This window comes from Schistocerca americana, chromosome 10 (assembly GCF_021461395.2).
Source record: "Schistocerca americana isolate TAMUIC-IGC-003095 chromosome 10, iqSchAmer2.1, whole genome shotgun sequence".
In the NCBI taxonomy this organism is placed as follows: Eukaryota; Metazoa; Arthropoda; class Insecta; order Orthoptera; family Acrididae; genus Schistocerca; species Schistocerca americana.
Window position 1 is genome coordinate 50,941,953 of NC_060128.1, and position 16,044 is coordinate 50,957,996.

Genomic DNA, 16,044 nt, shown 5'->3' on the forward strand with positions numbered 1-16,044 from the left:
AATCGAGAAAACGGGAAGAAGTTGTGTGGAACTATGAAAAAAATAAGCAAAATATACAAACTGCGGTGTCCACGTGAAAGATAGGCAGCATCAAGGGGAATGTGAGCTCAGGACCGCCGTGGTTCCGTGGTTAGCGTGAGCAGCTGCGAAACGAGAGGTCCTTGGTTCAAGTCTTCCCTCGAGTGCAAAAGTTTAATTTTTTATTTTCAAACAGTTATCAAAGTTCAGGCACTCATTCATAATCAACTTCGCTCTCCAAAATTCCAGAACATGTTCAGATTTCTTTGGACATATACAAGATTTGACGGTCTACACACGGAAAAATTTGAAAACGTTAAAAACATATGTTTTGACAGAGCACAGGGAAGACTGTGCGACTGTGAAACTGTTGCATTCATTTGTAGCAGTTAATGTGACAAACTCTCACGTTTTCATCACTTTTTGGGTGTGATTATCACATCCGCAAGAAAACCTAAATCGGGCAAGGTAGAAGAAACATTTTACCCATTCGCCAAGGTGGTGGGTCGACAACATATTCCTGTCATGTGACGCACATGCCGTCACCAGTGTCGTATAGAATATATCGGACGTGTTTTGCTGTGGGGGAATCGGTTGACCTATGACCTTGTGATCAAATGTTTTCGGTTCCCATTGGAGAGGCACGTCCTTTCGTCCACTAATCACACGGTTTTGCGGTGCGGTCGCAAAACACAGACACTAAACTTATTACAGTGAACAGAGACGTCAATGAACGAACGGACAGATCATAACTTTGCGAAAATAAAGAATGATAACTTTTCACTCGAGGGAAGACTTGAACCTAGGACCTCTCATTCCGCAGCTGCTCGTGCTAACCACGGGACCACGGCGCTCCTGAGCTCACATTTTCCTTGATGTTGGCTATCTTGCGCATGTACTACTCAGTTTGTATATTTTGCTTATTTTTTTCATAGTTCCACACAACTTCTTCCCGTTTTCTCGATTGATCTGTGTTCAGTTTTTCAAGGCCTATCCACTGTGCCAACTTATAGCTACATGAGAGGGGGGTGCGATGGGGACGTTCCCTTGTCAGGAACGCTAGCAGCGGCGCAGAATGGTTCATCGCGCGTCCGTGCGTCACGGAGATGGCGATACTGGAGGGGTGACGTCATAAGGCCCGCTGGCGAGTTTAAAGCGAGAATAGACACTTCATTTCAGATCTTAATTAGCATGTGAGGCCGTAGGACGCGTTGCTCGCTGGCTACAGTGGCAGTATGACGTCACAGCAGCAGGGCAGGCCACCGAGAGTGTATCGTTGCCGGAGAGAGGTTGCAGCCCGTCAGTTGGGCGAGAGGGGAATTGTGTGTGTGTGGGGGGGGGGGGGGGCGTACAGCAGGTGGGGGGAGGGGAGGAGGGATGTCGTTGTGCAGAGGCGAGCGCACCGGGCTCAGCCCGCGGACACTGTGCCGCGGTCTGTGGCTACGGGTGCTTCTTGCGAGCTGCCTGCCGGCTTTTAACCAGCTGGTCTTACCGACTGACCGAGTCTCCGCTGACGTCACACCAGCCTCAGGTAGGCAGCTGTGCCGTTTACACGTCCTCTGTCAACGCGTCGCTCCTAGTTTAGGCGATTTCATGCATTTACTAACTCAGCCCCCTTGCTTCGGCCACGTACACTGCAGGGTCTGCACAGTTTTGGTTTTTGTTTTCATTTGATCGAATCTGTATGTAGATTACTCACGTGCAAACACACCGTAAAAATTACAGCTTTAAACACGGTTGTGTTTATGCAACCGTATACAGCGTGTTACAAAAAGGTACGGCCAAACTTTCAGGAAACATTCCTCGCACACAAATAAAGAAAAGATGTTATGTGGACATGTGTCCGGAAACGCTTAATTTCCATGTTAGAGCTCATTTTAGTTTCGTCAGTATGTACTGTACTTCCTCGATTCACCGTCAGTTGGCCCAATTGAAGGAAGGTAGTGTTGACTTCGGTGCTTGTGCTGACATGCGACTCATTGCTCTACAGTACTAGCATCAAGCACATCAGTACGTAGCATCAACAGGTTAGTATTCGTCACGAACGTGGTTTTGCAGTCAGTGCAATGTTTACAAATGCGGAGTTGGCAGATGCCCCTTTGATGTACGGATTAGCACGGGGCAATAGCCGTGGCGCGGTACGTTTGTATCGAGACAGATTTCCAGAACGAAGGTGTCCCGACAGGAAGACGTTCGAAGCAATTGATCGGCGTCTTAGGGAGCACGGAACATTCCAGCCTATGACTCGCGACTGGGGAAGACCTAGAACGCCGAGGAGACCTGCAATGGAGGAGGCAATTCTTCGTGCAGTTGACGATAACCCAAATGTCAGCGTCAGAGAAGTTGCTGCTGTACAAGGTAACGTCGACCACGTCACTGTATGGAGAGTACTACGGGAGAACCAGTTGTTTCCGTACCGTGTACAGCGTGGGCAGGTACTATCAGCAGCTGATTGGCCTCCACGGGTACACTTCTGCGAATGGTTCATCCGACAATGTGTCAATCCTCATTTCAGTGAAAATGTTCTCTTTACGGATGACGCTTCATTCCAGCGTGATCAAATTGTAAATTTTCACAATCAACATGTGTGGGCTGACGAGAATCCGCACGCAATTGTGCATCACGCCATCAACACAGATTTTCTGTGAACGTTTGGGCAGGCATTGTTGGTGATGTCTCGATCGGGCCCATGTTCTTTCACCTACGCTGAATGGAGCACGTTATCATGATTTCATACGGGATACTCTACCTGTGCTGCTAGAACATGTGCATTTACAAGTACGACACAACATGTGGTTCATGCACGATGGAGCTCCTGCACATTTCAGTCGAAGTGTTCGTACGCTTCTCAACAACAGATTCGGTGACCGATGGATTGGTGGAGGCGGACCAATTCCGTGGCCTCCACGCTCTGCTGACCTCAACCCTCTTGACTTTCATTTATGGGGGCATTTGAAAGCTCTTGTCTACGCAACCCCGGAACCAAATGTAGAGACTCTTCGTGCTCGTATTGTGGACGGCTGTGATACAATACGCCATTCTCCAGGGCTGCATCGGGGATTCCGTGCGACGGAGGGTGGATGCATGTATCCTCGCTAACGGAGGACATTTTGAACATTTCCTGTAACAAAGTGTTTGAAGTCACGCTGGTACGTTCTGTTGCTGTGTGTTTCCATTCGATGATTAATGTGATTTGAAGAGAAGTAATAAAATGAACTCTAACATGGAAAGTAAGCGTTTCGGGACACATGTCCACATAACATATTTTCTTTCTTTGTGTGCGAGGAATGTTTCCTGAAAGTTTGGCCGTACCTTTTTGTAACACCCTGTATACGCCAAAAAGCGATTGTACAGATTAGTAAAAAAGGAACAAACATAGGTGAGAAACACACCATAGATTTTGCGACAGGTTGCTACTTATTTGGTAATTTTATGGTTTACGGTCGCTGCACAACTTGGGAACCATATGGAGCGTACCATCCATTAATTGTAAATTATTCCTGTGGCCTAACGGATGGTGATTTACTGTATTACTCATTGTGAATAACGTCATCAGTATGTATTGAGGTTTGACGTGGGCTTTCCAAGCCTGTCCCTCGTACTCGAAAACGTAATTACGAATAGTAAATAGCTAAATAACGTAAGGAATTCGCTACAACTGCAGAAAAATGCGTTGTTTTCATTCTGTTCTCTCAAACGTCATATAAATTAAGTAATGTGATCAGTGATGAAAAAAATATAGGATGAAAAAGTAAGATGGAGGGGGATTGGTGCCGACGTTTCGTCCACCGCTTGGCCGCAGTCGTTTCTTACGACCCTGCGGAACCTTCGCACAGCAGGCACGTCGGCTGCACGAGAGGCGCGACAAACTCGGCCCGCGGTCTCCTCGGACTGCCTGCCCTTCTTAGTCATCAGTAATGATCAGTGTGCCTGGTAATTACAGCAAAAATAATATTATTAACATTTAATAGGCTTACTCAAAATTAATTTATTAAAGATCAATTTCTTCTATGTACTTCTGATAGTGCCAATTTGTCGTGCTGACTGTTAAATAGCCTTCTTTGATTTCGTTCACAAATTGCAACACCTCCGACACCTTCCTCGCTTATTGTGGCCATATAAGCGTGGTCCTTTCCGAATGTGATTCTGACAAAAAAGCTATTCTGATTTCTTAATGGAAATATTTTCGTAAAACGTTTCATTCCCTATTTCATCTGCTTCGGAGTTGAATTTCCAAAAACACTAAATGCATTTTTTTTTAATTCTCAACCGACAAGTCAAATAGCAATTTTCGCAAATAAGTCCAACAGCAAAATACTTTAGTTGTTCTTTAATAAACTTTTAATTGCAAAAAAGTCTTTCATCCACTATTTCACTTTCTTAGGGGGCTGAATTTTCAGGAATGCTGAAGCACGAATTTTTTATTTCTAACCGACAAACCAAATACCAGTTTCCGTAGTTCTAGCTTCAAAATTGCCTTAATATCGACATATTTCCAGCATACGTTTCGTCCCCTATATCATCCACTTGGGGATGCCTACAGTATAAGACCAGCACTCTTTCCTAATTCCAAGTTTCTATCCTTATCCGTTTGGGTTGGCCGACGGTGAGTCACCGAATCAGTGAGCAGATTTCTCGGCCCAGTGACTGCATTTATTTGGCCGTCATCAGCCTAGCCATTCGACTAATTACATTGTTATTTGATATACAGAGGGGTCCAAAAAATATATCTATTGTTTAAAAGTCCATAACTTGCAAACTAATTGACAGAGTTGTCTCATTTTTGGTGAAAGTGTAGCTTAAAGCCCAACTTAAAGATATCACTGTAGGTGTTCGAAATGGTCACCATTTAACATCCAGACACAAACGATGCCGCCCAACTGCAGCACGAACTACTAACCACAACGTGTTCAGTTGGATATTTGCACACGAGTGTACGATGGATTCTCCAAGTTCATCCAATGTGCGTGGCTTTCGTCAATAATCGACGTCCTTTAGTCTTCCACACAAAAGTCCAGAGGAGTTAGGTCTGGGGAACGTGGTGGATACTCCACAGCACCTCTACAACCTATCCATCTTGCTGGTAGATTTTCGTCGAGATTCGCCCTAACACGATTTTGATAGTCGGCTGGGGCACCATCTTCTTGAAAGTAAGCTCTTCCGTCTCCATGCAAGTCTCGGATGGCAGGTACAATGGATGTCTGTAGCTTCTGAAGGTACACCTCACCGGTAACTGTGCCCTCAAAGAAGAATGGCCCAATCGAGCTTGGAAATTTGTCCGGAATGCGACGAATCGTTAAACGTGTCGGTGGCTCTGTTTGGCACTCGTTTCGCCATTGCCGTTGAACCTCATTAATGTTTTCGTACTTGAAACACCACTTCACAACTGACTATCTTTCATCGAATGTAAGCCTTGCGCCAGCCATGTTTACTCGAGTAACTAGGTGCAACTAAGAACAAAACACTATCTTGCGACTGTCATCTGACAAAACAAAACAACGCAGTACAACGGTTGTGTGGCGATTGCCGGATCTACAAACTATTACACTGCCAAAGGTGAGACAACTCCGTCAATTAGTTTGCCCGTTATGGACTTTTAAACAGTGGATACATTTTTTGGACCCCTCTGTACTTACAATTACATGTTCAGTTGTTACTCTGAGACTGAATTGTCGATACATCTCATGAGCATAACGACTTGCCCCGATTATAAAATTTTATATCTAAGGAATTAATGTATTGTATATGTTGTGACTTGGCAAGACAGCCAAGTCACTATGAGGCGAAGCCGAAAGGCACGCGCTTAAGCTCACGCAGGCTGGCGCGAGGTCAGGAACAGTTAAGGGAATTAATAGTAGCAAATAAAGTACGTAGTTGATGTAATACTTAACTTTAATTCATAATTGGAGAACATCGCTCTTGACGGTACATGTTTTATAATTTCAATATTAACTGGTAATGGCGCCTTGCTAGGTCGTAGCAAATGACGTAGCTGAAGGCTGTGCTAACTATCGTCTCGGCAAATGAGAGCGTAATTGTCAGTGTAGCATCGCTAGCTAAGTCGTCCCTAGAACTGGGGCGAGTGCTAGGGAGTCTCTCTAGACTAGACCTGCCGTGTGGCGGCGCTCGGTCTGCAATCACTGATAGTGGCGACACGCGGGTCCGACGTATACTACCGGTCCGCGGCCGATTTAAAGGCTACCACCTAGCAAGTGTGGTGTCTGCCGGTGACACCACTGGAGATACAGCCTATGCGATTTGCTGCAAACAGTAACTTAGCTCCTGAAGATTTTTGCGGAAGGACGCCTACGCGTACTTTCGTTGTGTTTCTTAAAACGGTGGCAAAGGTTGTTTTTCGATTGAAGCGACTTTTCGCTTCTCTGTCAAAGTAAACCGGCATAATGTCCAGATGCGACATATCCTGGTAGAGCACAGCCCGAAAGCAAATGCGTGGCGCAGTTTAATGCACAACGCAGTTACCGGAGGGTTCATCTAGACAATGCCTACCATTACGGACTTGTTTGGAACTTTACGTTGCAAGTCAGTTACACGTGATAATTAAAAGACAGTCTTGATCGCAAATTTAATTTAATCGGAGAGACCGGTTTCAGACCATCTTCAGACTCCAGAATGGCAGGTGGGGACTTCCGTGGAGCAAGCTGCGCCGATCCACGACGCTGATCTGGGCAGTCAGTTCCGGAGTCTGAAGATGATCCTTTATGCTTGAAACCGGTCACTCCGATTAAAAGAAATTTGCGATAATGACTGTTTTTTAACTATTATATTAATATAAGATCGCTGATAATGTTTATCAGTTACACATATTTCAACCGCGGGTCGTGTCTGGACAAGATGGCGCGCGGCCAAATTGGGGGTTACTTGCTCGGCAGTTCTTGGACAGCTGTATCGGTCCAGTTCACTAGACATTTCCGCTCTCGACTTTTTACGTCGGCGATCTGTTGAAGAGAAAATGTTCATCCGACCAGTCCCTAGTCTTGCGGCACGGATACGAGCTGCCGCACAGACGCTGACGGAGGATGTGTTGGCAGACAACCTGAGTCTCGCCTGGGGCAACAGGCTGAGCACAAGTGGACGCCTAGAAAACTGTACGACATAAGCTGCAATTCGCAGCCATCCGCATTGCTGTATTGTGCTTAGTTGCTTCGTAATAAATTTCTGTAAGTGGGGAAAGTCTTTAGGCTCACCCTGCATTGTGAGTACAAATGACACAACCGTGTGATCGCAGGTGTTAATAATTCGCATTGCATTGTGGGGTTCAGCGCTGGAAATAAATGACTAATCGGGCTAGAGGTCAACATCGTACAGAAATAACCAATTGTGATATTGCCAGCACATAATGCCAGAACATGTCCTACTAACCCGTCCCTTCTTCTAGTCAAGTTGTGCCACAAACTCCTCTTCTCCCAATTCTATTCAGTACCTCCTCATTAGTTATGTGATCTACCCATCTACTCTTCAGCATTCTTCTGTAGCGCCACATTTCGAAAGCTTCTATTTTCTTCTTGTCCAAACCATTTATCGTCCACGTTTCACTTCCATACAATACTTTCAGAAACGACTTCCTGACACTTAAATCTATACTCGATGTTAACAAATTTGTCTTCTTCAGAAACGCTTTTCTTGCCATTGCCAGTCTACATTTTATATCCTCTCTACTTCCACCATCATCAGTTATTTTGCTCCCCAAATAGCAAAACTCCTTTACTATTTTAAGTGTCTCATTTCCTAATCTAATTCCCTCAGCATCACCCGACTTAATTCGACTACATTCCATTATCCTGGTAAGGTAAACAACGTTAATCCAGATAGCACTACAAACTCATCAAAACAGCCAGTAATAACAGCATAATCTCAATAAATTAGGACTTCTTTTCGTCAGTGCAACTGTTCTTTGTACTTTCAATTACGGAGGAGCAATTTTATGAAACTCGTGAAATATTCTTGACAGCCGAAACTGTATTGCGTCAAAATGACCGTGCGGAGCTCGTGGTCTAGTGGCAGGTCCGCTTCGAACGCAGAGCGGGAAGGTTCTCGTTTACTTCACTTGCCGCAGCCGCAGTGTTGTTCTGTCTGCCGAGTGAGTCGTATCTCCTCCGCTCCGCCTTAAGCAGTCGGCACAAGGACCGTGCATCCGAACGTCGAGCGTTGAGCGCGCCGAGTTTCTGACGACACAGCGTGGAATTGTACGCTCGGGGGTCTTTCCGAACGTGCAGAGCAGTATCTGGCTTGTCAGATATTCTGAGCGTGCGTCTGAGCGTTGACCAATGAGATGGCACACCGCCACCTACGTCACACACACGCCGTCTCCCTTCAGTACAGAGTTGCGAGGCGCCATATTGGCATTCATTTCAAGCCTATACGTATATATGCCGTTTCTGAGTACCAGCAAATTGAGAATCACTGGAAAATCCGTTGTTAGTTGTGTAATTTGTTCCAACAAAATAATGAGAAACATCAAATTCGTGGCAAAAGAATTATTGTAACGAGCGTATTATGAGAGTAGGCTATTTGATGGCAGCGACACACTGAAGATCCACCCAAAACGCATTGTTCTTGATACAATGTGTTATAATTAAATTTCAATTAGTAAAATATCTACGATTAAAGTTTTCAGCAAGGGGTAAGATACTATGATTAGGTACAGAAGATGTGATGTTGGTTTAGCGTAGTGAATAGTGTCACTGTATAATAATGAGTTTTTTTGTTGGGGCGGTGGCTCGAGTCCTGACACATATAACGGATCTTTTACGTTGGGATAAATTTATTTTATTTTTTGTTAGATGTTTTCGTTAAATAGCTGAATAAATTGTAATTAGGAATAATTTAATTAAGCAGAGTAGAAAACATAAAGTCAAAGAGATGTTCATTGGGCGGACATTGTCGTAATGTAACGTCATTGCGTTGTTCGGATGTTAAAACAAGTCGTTTGTGTTCCGTTCTGCTGTTCGGTCGTGCGCGAATCTGAAAGGAATTAATTCGGGGTCTAGAATAAACTTTCACATAATACACTCCTGGAAATTGAAATAAGAACACCGTGAATTCATTGTCCCAGGAAGGGGAAACTTTATTGACACATTCCTGGGGTCAGATACATCACATGATCACACTGACAGAACCACAGGCACATAGACACAGGCAACAGAGCATGCACAATGTCGGCACTAGTACAGTGTATATCCACCTTTCGCAGCAATGCAGGCTGCTATTCTCCCATGGAGACGATCGTAGAGATGCTGGATGTAGTCCTGTGGAACGGCTTGCCATGCCATTTCCACCTGGCGCCTCAGTTGGACCAGCGTTCGTGCTGGACGTGCAGACCGCGTGAGACGACGCTTCATCCAGTCCCAAACATGCTCAATGGGGGACAGATCCGGAGATCTTGATGGCCAGGGTAGTTGACTTACACCTTCTAGAGCACGTTGGGTGGCACGGGATACATGCGGACGTGCATTGTCCTGTTGGAACAGCAAGTTCCCTTGCCGGTCTAGGAATGGTAGAACGATGGGTTCGATGACGGTTTGGATGTACAGTGCACTATTCAGTGTCCCTTCGACGATCACCAGTGGTGTACGGCCAGTGTAGGAGATCGCTCCCCACACCATGATGCCGGGTGTTGGCCCTGTGTGCCTCGGTCGTATGCAGTCCTGATTGTGGCGCTCACCTGCACGGCGCCAAACACGCATACGACCATCATTGGCACCAAGGCAGAAGCGACTCTCATCGCTGAAGACGACACGTCTCCATTCGTCCCTCCATTCACGCCTGTCGCGACACCACTGGAGGCGGGCTGCACGATGTTGGGGCGTGAGCGGAAGACGGCCTAACGGTGTGCGGGACCGTAGCCCAGCTTCATGGAGACGGTTGCGAATGGTCCTCGCCGATACCCCAGGAGCAACAGTGTCCCTAATTTGCTGGGAAGTGGCGGTGCGGTCCCCTACGGCACTGCGTAGGATCCTACGGTCTTGGCGTGCATCCGTGTGTCGCTGCGGTCCGGTCCCAGGTCGACGGGCACGTGCACCTTCCGCCGACCACTGGCGACAACATCGATGTACTGTGGAGACCTAACGCTCCACGTGTTGAGCAATTCGGCGGTACGTCCACCCGGCCTCCCGCATGCCCACTATACGCCCTCGCTCAAAGTCCGTCAACTGCACATACGGTTCACGTCCACGCTGTCGCGGCATGCTACCAGTGTTAAAGACTGCGATGGAGCTCCGTATGCCACGGCAAACTGGCTGACACTGACGGCGGCGGTGCACAAATGCTGCGCAGCTAGCGCCATTCGACGGCCAACACCGCGGTTCCTGATGTGTCCGCTGTGCCGTGCGTGTGATCATTGCTTGTACAGCCCTCTCGCAATGTCCGGAGCAAGTATGGTGGGTCTGACACACCGGTGTCAATGTGTTCTTTTTTCCATTTCCAGGAGTGTAGTTACGATTCGATGTTCCGACAGAAGGGGTTAACGTCAGTGTTAATTTGAATTGTGGGTGACAGGATTAGTTTTGACAGATACGTGAAAACGGACGTAACGAAAGTTGTTCGCATATCATACGTGGACGTGACTTTTTATTTAATTAACGTTTGCGGGCTCATTTAAAGCTATTATCTCATGATTAGGATCAATCCCTCATTCCTCCTAGATAGTGATCATTCATTAAACATTTACGTCATAAGAAAAAGGATTATTAATAGAAGTGATGTTAAATAAAAATTAGGTGTTATTCCGTTAGTGTGGAACCGACGTAATATCTCTGAAATGACATTGATATATAATTTGTGTTAAATACTGAACTGAGATGGGAAGTAAATTGAAATTAGTAAACATTTGATACTGAGACTATAGAAGCAGAAGCGCTTAAGGTTTCTCTTCTCTAAAATGGCAAAATAGGTACGGACTTTAACTCAATAGTCGACATTATGTATTGCAAAGACATTAGCATTTCATACTTATTTTGACGACGCGCTGTTAAACAAAGGAGCAGTGATCGAGTGAGACTGACCTTGGGGTTTTACTAAAATGTGGGAATGATGAAATAATGTTTATCTTATGCGGAGAAGTATTCCAATTTTGTAACGCACTGTTTGTAATGGCACTTTTATAAGCCTGTGCCCTTATTGATCGGACATGGTACTTCCCTTTTGGTGGAAGATGGAGGAAATGTGCGTTTTAATAGAGCTAATGCGGGAATTTTACGCGCGCCAGTTGAGTGAACAGTGTGGTTTACGAACTAGAAACATCCCTCAACTGCCGCTGGAGTGCGTTGCGATCGCGTATACCACGTTGGGGCCCACGTACCGTATGCACGAGTCGCATCGTTCCTGAGCGTTCAGCAGCACGTGGAACTCGGCACGCTCAACGTTGACGTTCGACAGCACGGCCTGTGTGCCGACGGCTTTACTGTCTGTTCAGTGTTCGTCTACTTCCAGCGGCGTCGGCCGCTCCGCTACCACTACCGTGAAGGTACTGTGAGCTTTAATCTCGAGCAGGCCGGGTATCTAGAAAGTGACGATCGGCTTGTCGATGCAATTCGTGTGAACTCTGTTCAGGTCCACACCGCTTATTTTGGTGCAGGCGAGCACGTGTTTTACGTGAAATTTATGGATCCCCTTCAGTTTGAAAGATTACTATCGCGACATCGTTCTCAAGGGCGGTTCGAGCGTGGCGATAATTCCGTTAGTGAGGTGTCACTCGCAGGTGCTGAAATATAATATACCAATATATATATACTAAGATGTTCGGACATGTCATCGGTGACCATGCAGAAGTTACAATGAATTGAACACCCTTAGCCGCTTACAGGCGCTGACATACGTCAACGGGGCAGATGAAAATGCGTGCCCCGACTGGGACTCGAACCTGGGATCTCCTGCTTACATGGCAGACGCTCTATCCATTTCAGCCACTACATGTAGTGCGGGACAATATGTTGAGAATGAGGGTTTCGCGGGAGGCGTGCCAGAGATAAATCCCTGTAGTCGCCCTATCCTCTGTGTCCTCGGTGGCTCAGATGGATAGAGCGTCTGCCATGTAAGCAGGAGATCCCGGGTTCGAGTCCCGGTCGGGGCACACATTTTCATCTGTCCCCGTTGACGTATGTCAACGCCTGTAAGCAGCTAAGGGTGTTCATTTTATTGGAATATACGAATATACCAATGTTCGAGTGCTGAACCTCCCACCGGAACTTAATGACAAGTTTCTAAAGAGCAACCTCGGCAACATGTGGGCGGACATTATCCTGCAACTGAATGACGACATCCGTGAACATCCTCACCGTTCGGGGTCGATGCCACGGCCGCGCTTTAGATTTTCCGAAGTGCCCCCTAACGCTGTGCGCCGATTGTGGCGCCGCGTCACAAGAGTAAGTCAGTGAGTGACGGGCCCTCGCAATCAGAGAGACACTTCATCACCGACTTTACCGCAGCTGGCGTGCCTCCTGTTTTGACCAGGTTGCACAAGTTTCACTGGGAAGCCCTTACACGTCCTCCACACATCCCAATCTCTCCCCGTGCAGTTTTCGTATTTTCGGAGCCCTGAAGAGAACCATTCGTGGCCGTCGGTCTGTTTCGGACAACGAGGTGCAGGCCTGACTACGTAGCCACCAACAAACATTTTTCCATGAAGGTGCTGACGTTCTTGTCTCGCAGTGGAATAAGTGTATCGACAGCTACGGCGGTTACTGCTGAAGCAAAATAAAAAAAAAGTTATTTTTTTCCGCCTGTCTGCCGCTTATTCAGGGTGAAAAGTATTGAAACCGACAAACTCTGGGACGTTTTAGGGGACATCAAAACAAATATTTTTCCGTAATGTCATTTTTTCCTATGAGGAGTGTTTAAACCGGTAGAGGAAGATTTATCTGGCGGCATATTAATTAAACCAACAAACGCTTTTCCATTTTTTATGACCAAGAGACAACACATTAACGGAACCCAATTTCAATTACAGTAGATTTTCGATAATGCCTCTATTGACACGCAAACAAGGATTACACCGTCGGATCACGTGCTATCTGACACGGGCAAAAACCCCAGTAGTATCCTGAATTCTTCCTGCTGCTGCTACTGTCCGGGCAACCAGATCCTCTTCTGATGCAACAGGAGTTCCGTAAACAAGGTTGAGCATCGCTCCCCACACAAAAAAGTCCAGAGGGGACATATCTGGGGATCGAGCAGGCCACGGTACAGGACCACCTCTGCCAATCCACATTTCTGGGAACCGTCGGTCCAGGAATCGACGCACACGAAGACTGAAATGTGCCGGCGCCCCGTCTTGCTGGAACCACAGGCGTTGTCTTGTAGGGAGCGGGACGTCTTCCAGCAATTCTGGCAATGCTCTGGCGAGAAAATTGTGATAGTGCCTGCCGTTTAATGGCCTAGGTAGCAGATACGGCCCAATTAAACAGTCCCTAACAACACCGACCCACACATTAACGGAGAACCGCACTTGATGAGCGCTAGTAACTGTGGTGTGTGGGCTATCCTCACTCCAAACATGCGAATTGTGCATGTTGAAGACTCCATCACGCCAGAACGTTGCTTCATCGGTAAACAACGCACAGGATGGAAATGTAGGATGCATTTCACAGTGTCCCAGGTACCACTGCGAAAACTGTGCTCTGGGAGGATAATTAACTGGTTCCAGGTTGTGGACACGCTGTAAGTGAAATGGACGTAACAACTGCTCTCGAAGGACTGTTCTTACATTCGTCTGATTAGTCCCCGTGTTACGTGCAATTGCACGAGTGCTGATTGAAGGATCCCGCTCCACATGCTGCAAGACAGCTTCCTCAAATTGCAGCGTTCTTACCGTGCGACGGCGTCCCTGTCCAGGTAATCTGCTAAATGACCCGGTCTCACGCAGACGTTGGTACACAGCAGCAAAGGTCGTATGGTGCGGGATACGGCGATTAGGATATTGCTGTTGATAAACCCGATGTGCAGCTCGTCCGTTGTGGTGCGCTACGTAGTACGCACCAACCATATCAGTGTACTCACTCCAGGTGTATCGCTCCATCAGAAATGGTTCAAATGGCTCTGAGCACTATGGGACTCAACTGCTGTGGTCATAAGTCCCCTAGAACTTAGAACTACTTAAACCTAACTAACCTAAGGACAGCACACAACACCCAGCCATCACGAGGCAGAGCAAATCCCTGACTCCGCCGGTAATCGAACCCGGGAACCCGGGCGTGGGAAGCGAGAACGCTACCGCACGACCACGAGCTGCGGGCATCGAGCTCCATTAGTAAACAGAGACAATGCACTACTACACTGGTGGCCAGGAGTTGCCTACAGCTGAAGAGCGTAATACGGCCTCTAACAACTGAAGATCGTAATACGGCCTCCAGCGGTTTAAATAGTCCTCATAGGAAAAAATGACAATAGGGAATAATATTTGTTTCGATGTCCCCTTCAACCTCCCAGAGTTAGTCGGTTTAAATGCTTTTCACCCTGTATATCTGTATTTGAATACGCATGCCTATACCAGTTTCTTTGGCGCTTCATTTTACTCGACGGGATCGCTTATTTCGTCACACATCTTAAAGTCGCACAAATAAACAGTAAACGACCGCTCTTGCTGCCGTAACGGTCGCACCGATTGCGAAGACCTATCGTGTCAGTGTGTCCGGTATCAGGGCAGTTGCGTGGCTCGCCAGATCATAAAGTTTTTAGACTGACCCTCGCCCGGTATGGTTTTTCGGTAAATGCCTGCAGGTGTGGGGCTCCGGCTACCGTGGTGTGTCGGACTGAGTTGTGAGGCGGTCCCGCCAAAGCCGCCAGGGACTACGCTGGTCGCAGCCCGGACTACATAAAAGCGCCCCTGTCGTTACTGCAGATACTAAATGCCACGCAACGTGTAAACCCGGCAAATTGCGGGCAGTTAGCGGCGGATAGTGCATCTAGCGAGGGGTGGGGGGAGGGGGGGGGGGGTACTGCTGCTGCGGCAGGCAGGGGGCAGGGTCAGTAGTCCAGCATAGAGATGGGTAGTTCGCGAACGAACGGGTGCAAAGGAACGGTTCACCAAGATGAACGAAAGGACCGAGGAACGAGTTCCAAGGAACGATCGGTTCATAGTTCACTTCGGTCGCGGCGGTGTACTTATAGTTTCCGGGAACGAGGAACGATCGGTCCATAATTCACTAGTTCACTTCGGTCGCGGCGGTCACTTCAGCAGTTCTCGTTCCAGCCTCGGTCACGTGCTCGTCTCAGTCTCGGTCTCCCTCGGCCGCACTCGTCTTTCTTCGCATGACCACCTGTCTCAGTTCCACTGCCGACTGCTCCTAGTTAGTTCAGTATCCAGTTGCTCGTTTCGTTCACTGCGCTCGCACATTTTACGTGTGTTCCAAACTGTTCTTGCACTTGGTTCTGGCTATTCAACTTCCACGACCGGTAATCGAAAAGTATTTTATAGTTACGTAAATTACATAAAAATTACTTTGTATGTAACAGGTACGTATTTTCAGGTAACAAAAGGGCATATCAGCTCACTTCATTATATCGATGAACAGCAGAAGACATACTTATAACAAGGCAAGTTTTTTTTTTTGTTGTTCATATATTTTTTGGTTTCATCGACTTGATTTAGTAGCTAAATTTCAATAATTTGCTTAACTTTTACTGTAAGAAAATTGATATAAAACGATTTTTGTGTATCTTTCATATACAAAGCATTACATTTAGGAAGGCTCTAATTATTTAAGTTTGGTTGTTTCCAATTTGCATTACCTGCTAGTTTGGTTTCTTTGAAAAAAAAAAGTGGCTTGTGGGTCATTTTGGCTCAGCAGGAAAAGCGGTGCCTCTCCATTTGGAAAGACATAGATTCCCATAAAATCGTATTTACTTATTATCTCAAAAACATTTGTTCAGAAGGAGCTTTCAAACCAAAAACTTTATTTATTATGGTTGCTCCATTAACTATAATAATGCAACATAAAAACCAAATTTTTTCTAAGCGTGTGACGCAAGTATGAGAAAACCACATTTTATTTTATGCTTCCATGAAGTCTC

At 46.6% G+C, this 16,044-nt stretch overlaps 1 protein-coding gene and 1 non-coding gene across 4 annotated transcripts in view; both read left to right on the plus strand.

Moving 5' to 3' along the window:
• The first annotated feature begins 1,441 nt into the window (after positions 1–1,441).
• Positions 1,442–16,044, plus strand: part of LOC124552487 (aminopeptidase Ey-like) — a 440,551-nt gene continuing 425,948 nt past the window's right edge. For all 3 annotated transcript variants that reach the window (XM_047126769.1, XM_047126768.1, XM_047126770.1), the window contains exon 1: positions 1,442–1,549. The gene's annotated coding sequence lies outside the window, so the exon portion shown is untranslated. The remainder of the gene's footprint in view (positions 1,550–16,044) is intronic.
• On the plus strand, positions 12,033–12,106 carry Trnat-ugu. Its single transcript has one exon. It is a non-coding gene; the product is annotated as a tRNA-Thr (tRNA).